The 7,502-nt window shown below is 37.9% G+C and overlaps 1 non-coding gene across 1 annotated transcript; it reads right to left on the reverse strand.

Moving 5' to 3' along the window:
• Positions 1–5,160: 5,160 nt before the first annotated feature.
• On the reverse strand, positions 5,161–5,242 carry TRNAS-CGA (transfer RNA serine (anticodon CGA)). The gene has a single exon. It is a non-coding gene; the product is annotated as a tRNA-Ser (tRNA).
• Between the last annotated feature and the right edge of the window lie 2,260 nt (positions 5,243–7,502).

Genomic DNA, 7,502 nt, shown 5'->3' on the forward strand with positions numbered 1-7,502 from the left:
GGTCCAATTGAACGGGTTGAGGTCTTCTATGGTCGATCATGCGGCTTCGACCGTGTCGGGGTCCTTGATGACATCCTCTGTATCATCTTGCTCCGACCTCGACCCTGTTGATTTCTATGTCTCTTTTTCTTTGTCTTTACTCTGTTGAGTGGTTGTGTTTTCTAAGGCAATGCGATAACATTTTCGGGATGTGCGTTGTTCTCCACGTATGCTGAATATCCCCCATGGTGTTGGGAATTTAATCATTTGGTATAGGCTGGAAGGGATGGCTCTCATGGGATGCATCTATGGTCGACCCACTATGGAATTGTACGTGGCGTGGTCCATAATATGGAAAGTTGTCTCTAGAGTTACGCCGCCGACCAAGACGGGGAGTGTAATTTCCCTGGATGTTTGCTTAACTGCATTATTAAAACCGGTTAGTGTGATGCAGGGCGACACTATCTTATCCTCGAGCCTCATTTGGGTAAGGACTCAAGGATGGATAATGCATGCACCGCTTCCATTGTCTACCATGATGCGTTCGACATCGGTATCTAAAATTCATAAAGTAATAACAAGGGGCATCATTATGAGGGAAAGTCAAACCGTCGGCATCTGACTCGTCGAAGATGATACAATCTTCGAGTCAGTCATACCGTTTGCGGGTGATTGACCGCATGCGTTTGTGAGTGGTGGTGAACTTCACGCCGTTGACAGAGGCATAATCGCCGCCGCTGATGATCGTGTTGATGGTACGAGCTGGTGATGGCGGCTTTGGCGGTCCATGATATTCACGTCCTCTAGCGAAGTTAGTCCTCCCCTTGTCGCTTAACAGTTCTTTGAGGTGCCCTTGCCATAACATTTTTACGACTTCCTGTCCGAGGGCGATACAATCTTCTATTTTGTGACGGCGTTCCCGGTGGAACTCACAGAGGGCGTCGATCTTTCTGGTGTTCGGGTCTGATCTCATCTTTGGCGACCACTTCACTTTTGTTACGAGTTTCTCAAGGGCGTAGACTATTTCTATAGGCGATACACAAAAATTCTGAGCAAATAATAAAATAGGCATACCTCTTTTGTTTCGATGAGTCCCTGTCCTTGGTCTGGACGGGCCTTCTTCGTAGCAGAAGGAGGGTGCGTCGGCAGCCCTGACATATGGTTGGTGTCATTCCATGTTAGTACGTGGAATCGGGTAATGTCTTCGGGTACTGTCTCTTCGTTCTTTTATGGATTCGGCTTGTGCCAAGGTTAGCTGGTGAGTTGGTCCATTGAGATCGTCCCCGTTTGCTCGGAATCGGCACAATAAGCGTTATGGATTTCTTCCCAAGTGGTTGGAGGATACTTCATCAATCGACTTCACAGTTTTCTAGTTGCTCTTGAACCCACTTGATTCAACCCGTTCTGAAAAGATGCGACCGCCATCCATTCAGATATTTTTGGCAGAGTCATCCTTACTCCGTTGAACCGGGCGATGAAGTCCCTTAGTCCCTCTCCCATGGACCGCATAATAGCAAATATGTCGTTTGCTCTTGGCTCCGGCATGGGCAGTTACGAACTTATCAGCCATTTCTTCGAAAGTTTTTGCTGGTAACTGTGAATACCATGTTAATGCCCGTCCTGTGAGGGTCTCGCCAAACTTCTTCAGCAAAATGGAGGACATTTGTTTCTTGGCGAGATCGTTGCCTTTCACGACGGTGACGTAGTGGGTAACATGATCTTCAAGATCGGTCGTGTCGTCATACATCCTGAGGTAGGGAAGCATTTTGAAGGTCTTTGGTATGGCATGTAGGGCTGCATCATCATTGTATGGCTGCTCCACGAACTAGTCGGCGTCCGTTTTCGGCAGCAGCTTAAGAGTGCCCGATAGCTTGTCAACCCGTTGTTGGTGTTCTTTCATATGTTCTCGGAGCGCCTTGTTTTCATTCTCCATTTCTTTAGAATGGCAGCGAGGCCATTGTCACCTGCACTATCAATGACATTATTAGTTATACTTGTCGTTGAAGGGAGGGATTGGTTGCACTGCTCGTCTGTTTGTTGTATCATGCAAGCCCTTGCGGTTTCTGCAGTCATGCCTGGGGTTGGTTTGTTGAGGATGCTTGCTAGCGTGTCAGTTAGCATGCCTCAAGGAGTTTATTCACAGCTGGGGGAGTCCCTTCCTCTGTAGACATGGAGTCCCCTTTACTGCTGGGTTTTGTTATGCTACAATATGGGGTCGGTGACCTCTCTCACTTAGGGGATGCGCTGGGCGTCATGTCCTTACCTACTATTTCATAACTTTCGTAGGTGACATTTAAGAGGTTGGTTGGGAAGCTACCTGTTATTCTCGTCCTTTTTCTCTTGGTTACCAGTCATGTAGGGTTTTGTACACACAAAGAAAGGAGATCTCATGATTTTTTGACGTTAGTGACGTGCATTAATTGTAGATCTAGAGGAAACTAAAAATTTAACTAAGAAATTTTTACAGACGATGCCAAATTGTTTGACCAAAAAGTACAGATCTCGGTTCAAATAATTAAATTTATATGAATAAGGATTAATCTTGGCTAACAATAATATTCCTAGACGGAGCTCTTAAAGAAGCAACACATATTACGTAGATCGACTCGGACAGTGGCAGTGGCGTATCATAAATATTCCAGAATCGGAAGTAATAATGTAGCATTCAATGATAATGAAGAGTAATAAATGACATTTAAGTAAATAGAAGTAATGAGTCACCGAGGAAAAGATGGAATAAGTGGATGTTCTTTCTGACAATGGTGAATGATAGACAATCCCGGGAATATTTGAGTTATTCTCGGATCCAGTGGAAAAGTATAGACAAGAATCTCAGTGCAAAGGTGATAGTTGCGTCTTAGCAAGTGAGATCCGATTCTTTAAATTTGCAAGATGCTACTGAAGTACCAAAAACTAGGGCTAATTTATTTAAAAAACATATGAAAAATTGCGATCAAAGAAAACTCGTTGACACTCAAAATTCGAATACCATAACATATATTATTATGACTAAGGGAGTACTACATCGGAAGTAATCTTGTGATAAATTCTTCCTAATTCGTTGATCCTTTTAGTTGTTTTATTGATTGAAATAAGCAGATGGATTTTAGTTGGTACAAGTCGGTCCTCTTTTAACGGGGTTACTATTTATTTAAAACAAAATATGGAGTAAAAAAATGTTGTATCATAAAGTGAGTTTTTGGTAGTTGTGAATTTTTATGTTAGGTGGTAAAAGCTTTGTGATTTATTGTTAGAAAATATAGTTACGTGATTTTGATGTAAAAAAAAATTATAATTATATGATCATTTGTGAAATTTATCTTTATTATTTATTTTTTGTACCACCTGTACAAAAGCAATTAGTGTTTTTTACTTACAACTCAAGTAGATAGCTATTTGTGTAAAGCAACAATACATCAACCCACTTTTTTTTTTTGGCAATTAAATTTAATAGCTTTTTTTTTTTCTGTTTGTATACGTCGATTGCCTATATACAAGATTAGGTGTGTACATATGTCGTGTTGGTTCGAATTTTCTAATTATCAAACCAAACTAATTATATCGGGTTATTAAATCTAAAGACCAAACCAAACCAATAAAAGTCGGGTTTTTAAATCTCAGTTTTTCTCGAGTTTTTTGGGTTTTCATTTTTTTTTCATAAAGTCTTCGTAGCACAAAACATAGAATTTGTGCTCCAAATATTTCTTTAATCCTAGTAAGACAGAACTATATAAGATTTTTTTAATGAAATAACATAAATATGAGATGATTCATGATATTGTACTAAAATATTCAACAATAAAGATGAGAAAATCACATAAAATAAATATTATTAATAAGCCATAATGAAAATAAACATAATTTAAATTTACTAATAAGTTACTAAAATAAGTGCAACTAATAAGTACTATTATTTATATGACTAAACACTAAAAGAAAAATAAGTTATGCATTTTATCTAAATCATGAAAAAATTAAAAAATAGATATGCAACACTATTTTCATTCATTGTTCAATTGAATTGAATACCTTTTATTATCATTAGTATTGATTTAATTTTAGTTTAGGATTTATTTGAGTTACTAACATTTATGGACTATAAAACTTATTGGAGCATCCAAAAATTATAAGTCAACGCTTGAAATAATACATTAAACGATAAAATTATGAAAAAGCTTAAGAAATATTTATAAAGAACACTACAATAAATATTTTCATGTATTAAATATATTTAAAACTTCTATATATATAATGTCGGGTTGGTTTGGTTTCGGTTTGACTTTTTTTAGTTAAAACCAAACCAAACCAAATATCGTCGGTTTTTTTTTCCAACACCAAACCAATCAAACCAAACCATTGTCGGATTTTTCGGTTTGACTCAGATTATCGGGTTGGTACGGTTTGTCGGTTTCATTTGTATACCCCTATACAAGGTCATCATTTCTTTCACCGGAGGTAGCACTAGTCAAAAAGGGAGACACTGTTCAAAGTATTTCAGCTTATAAACACCATGAATATTTATTAAATGAGTAAATAATTACCAAAAAATATGCATTTATTAAATGAGTAAATAAATAAAAAAAAGTGTTTATAAATCAATCTAATTTGATCTACTTGCAAATTTAACCAACGGTCATCTAAACATGCATTTAAGATGAAGGGTTGCTGGTTGTTCCAATTTGTCAGACGAAATACAATACTTAGAATTTGAGTTGGCAGCACATTATCAAATATCTTTGGCAAAGAAGTTAACCGCAAAAATAAACAACACTTAAAAAGTTATGTTCTCCGATGTGTTTTTTGCATTAAATTAGTTGCTTGACATTTTTCCCATTGGAAACTTACCGAAATATGGACAGAATGGCTTCTATTTATGGCAAGTTACACATGGCTGGTCGGCCAAAAATAATTACATCTGCTAGCCAAATATACAAATCATATGCATTTTTATGTTGTATATTATGTATTAACATATAAAATTACATATTTTTTATACTATTTTTTTCGAAGTGGCTATTTGTGTAGCTTTTCTTTCTATTTACTAAAGCCTACAGACCGGTTTTGGGGGCCCAGTTGGCTGTCGGCCCAATAGGTAGCCCATTGAAACAGTGAGGCCAAGGAATCCAGGCACAAGATGATTGATGATTCTCTTAGGTAAAAAAAAAAAAGGCAAAAAAGTATCGTCGACAGCAGGATTCGAACCTGCGCAGGCAAATCCCAACAGATTTCGAGTGTGTCTCCTTAACCACTCGGACATATCGACAGAACAAAGATTAATGCTCACTAATCATACTTAACATTAAATTACCAGGAGGTTCTCAGCCTTCGAAATATAAATAAGACTCATTTTACCTATTTATGACAAACTCACTAATTTCCACAAAAAAAAAAAAAAAAGTAGTCTGCTTAGAAGGGGACAGCTTAATATATGACTGATTAGTTATACTCTATGCTTCTCTGAGTCGAGGGTCTCCCGGAAACAACCTCTCTATCCCTCCTGAATAGGGGTAAGGTCTGCATACACTCTACCCTCCTCAGACCCCATTAGTGAAATTATTACTAGGTTGTTGTTGTTGTAACTATACTCTATGCATCTGGACTTTATTTCTCTTCAATCCCTTAGTAATCTTAGCACTTAATTTGTAAATAAGCTAGAGAACACACGGGGCCAGGTATATAGTTTGCTAAAATACATGGATGTACAAAGGCCATATTTTCTATATCAATTCAACCAATTAATAGTTTAATACAATAAAATAGATCATCTATTTCTCAAACCCAAACGAGTTCTGATCGGTTACATATAATAATCTATTATAATATTTATACAGCTAGTTAGAGAACCTTAATATCATACTTATAGAGTTGATTTGACAATAGGATTCACAATCTTTTACATGGTAGTAATTACAATATTATAAATAGCCGGGTGAAAAGACGTATCTTCTTCATATGATTGATGTAATTGCTGAAGTTATATGATTGATATCTTGGAATTAGTTATCGTCATGAAATCAAAAGGCTTAATTTTCTACCCTTTGAATGATATTGATAGATGCATTGCAAGATTGAGCTGTAGGTGTTCCAAAAGTGGTGATTTCATTGTCTTTCCATGTCCTACTTAGGTCAAGTGAATTCTCTTCAAATAAGATCTTTAAAACTAAAGACATATTGTAATTTAGTGATCAAAATTTATTGGAGTGTTTAAATTTCAATAGAAATAAAAAAGTATTATCGGTGAGGAGTGAGTTTCAATGAAGTAATTGAGATGCGCACAAATTGGTATAAAAACTACTATTCTAAAATAATAAAAAATAAAGGCACATTGTTATACTTATCAACTTGTATACGGTCAAAATAGATTTCGGCTTTCCTACATTCGATCGAGTTCGAGTGTTAAAAAGTCGGAATTACATTTTCGGGAGTGAGCTCCGAAGTCGGTATTAACGAGCCTCGAGCCCGAAGGTCGATCGAGGGGTCAGCTCGATAACCCTATCGAACCCGTGGCCGAATCGATCCGCAAGGCACTACTTCGAGGTCGAAAATGCGCGACGCCCATCTCGAAGGTCGGACTCGAGCCAAGACCGAAAGGCCCAACCCAGTAATGAACTCGAGCCAATATCGAGCTCACGGACAAGAGCCGTTGCGACCGCACCAAGAGAGAGAATCTTGGCAGAAATCAAGGAAGAGACACGTCATTATGGGCCTTCCACTATATGTTTTATTTTATTATTTTTTATAATAACCCTCTTCTATAAAAGAGGAAATCCTTGTAAGCTAAAGGACATAATGCATTGTAACAAAAGATCACTTCTCATATTGAAAGATAGTTACCCATGCTTGTTTTATTTTACCTTATTCATTCTTTTGCTCAATATTTTCATTCTCATAGTCAAGAATATACGTATCTCTATTTCCCTACACGATTTATATCGAATTGTATCGCATATCCTTAGAACCACACACAAAATCTAACGTTATCCGATTTTTCCGGTAAACAGTTTGGCGCCCACCGTGGGGATAAGGGTAACAATGATCGTTTGATACAAATCTAAAGTGCACGTCAGCTTACAACTTCAAATCAGCAATGGCTTTACTTATCGACCACGAAGCCGGCCTTCAAGATGAAACCAACAACTTGGTACCCGGGTCGGAAGGCCAGTTAATGATGGCACCGAGGCTTGAATCGAAGTACCGGAAATTCGAGCCAAAATACCATTGGATGTCAATTCACAAATAGATTTGGAGGCAAATCAGCGTTCCGAACCGGAAAGAAGCTTTCAGGGCGGTACTCGATCCATAGCCCGAGACACCCAAAACGCGGGGGAATCGGGGCCATATTACGTATGATCTTCGAGATGCTACAAGCCCAACAAGTAGCAATAGCTCAGTTACAAAGCCAAACTCGCGCACAAAGTAGGCCGGATTCCAATCCACTTCGAGAAGTCACCCCCAGAACAGAGCCCGCCATAGTGAAATCAAACGAGCAAGAATCGGGGACTACTTCCGGAATTACTAAATTG

This window comes from Nicotiana tomentosiformis, chromosome 6, assembly GCF_000390325.3.
Source record: "Nicotiana tomentosiformis chromosome 6, ASM39032v3, whole genome shotgun sequence".
NCBI lineage: Eukaryota > Viridiplantae > Streptophyta > Magnoliopsida > Solanales > Solanaceae > Nicotiana > Nicotiana tomentosiformis.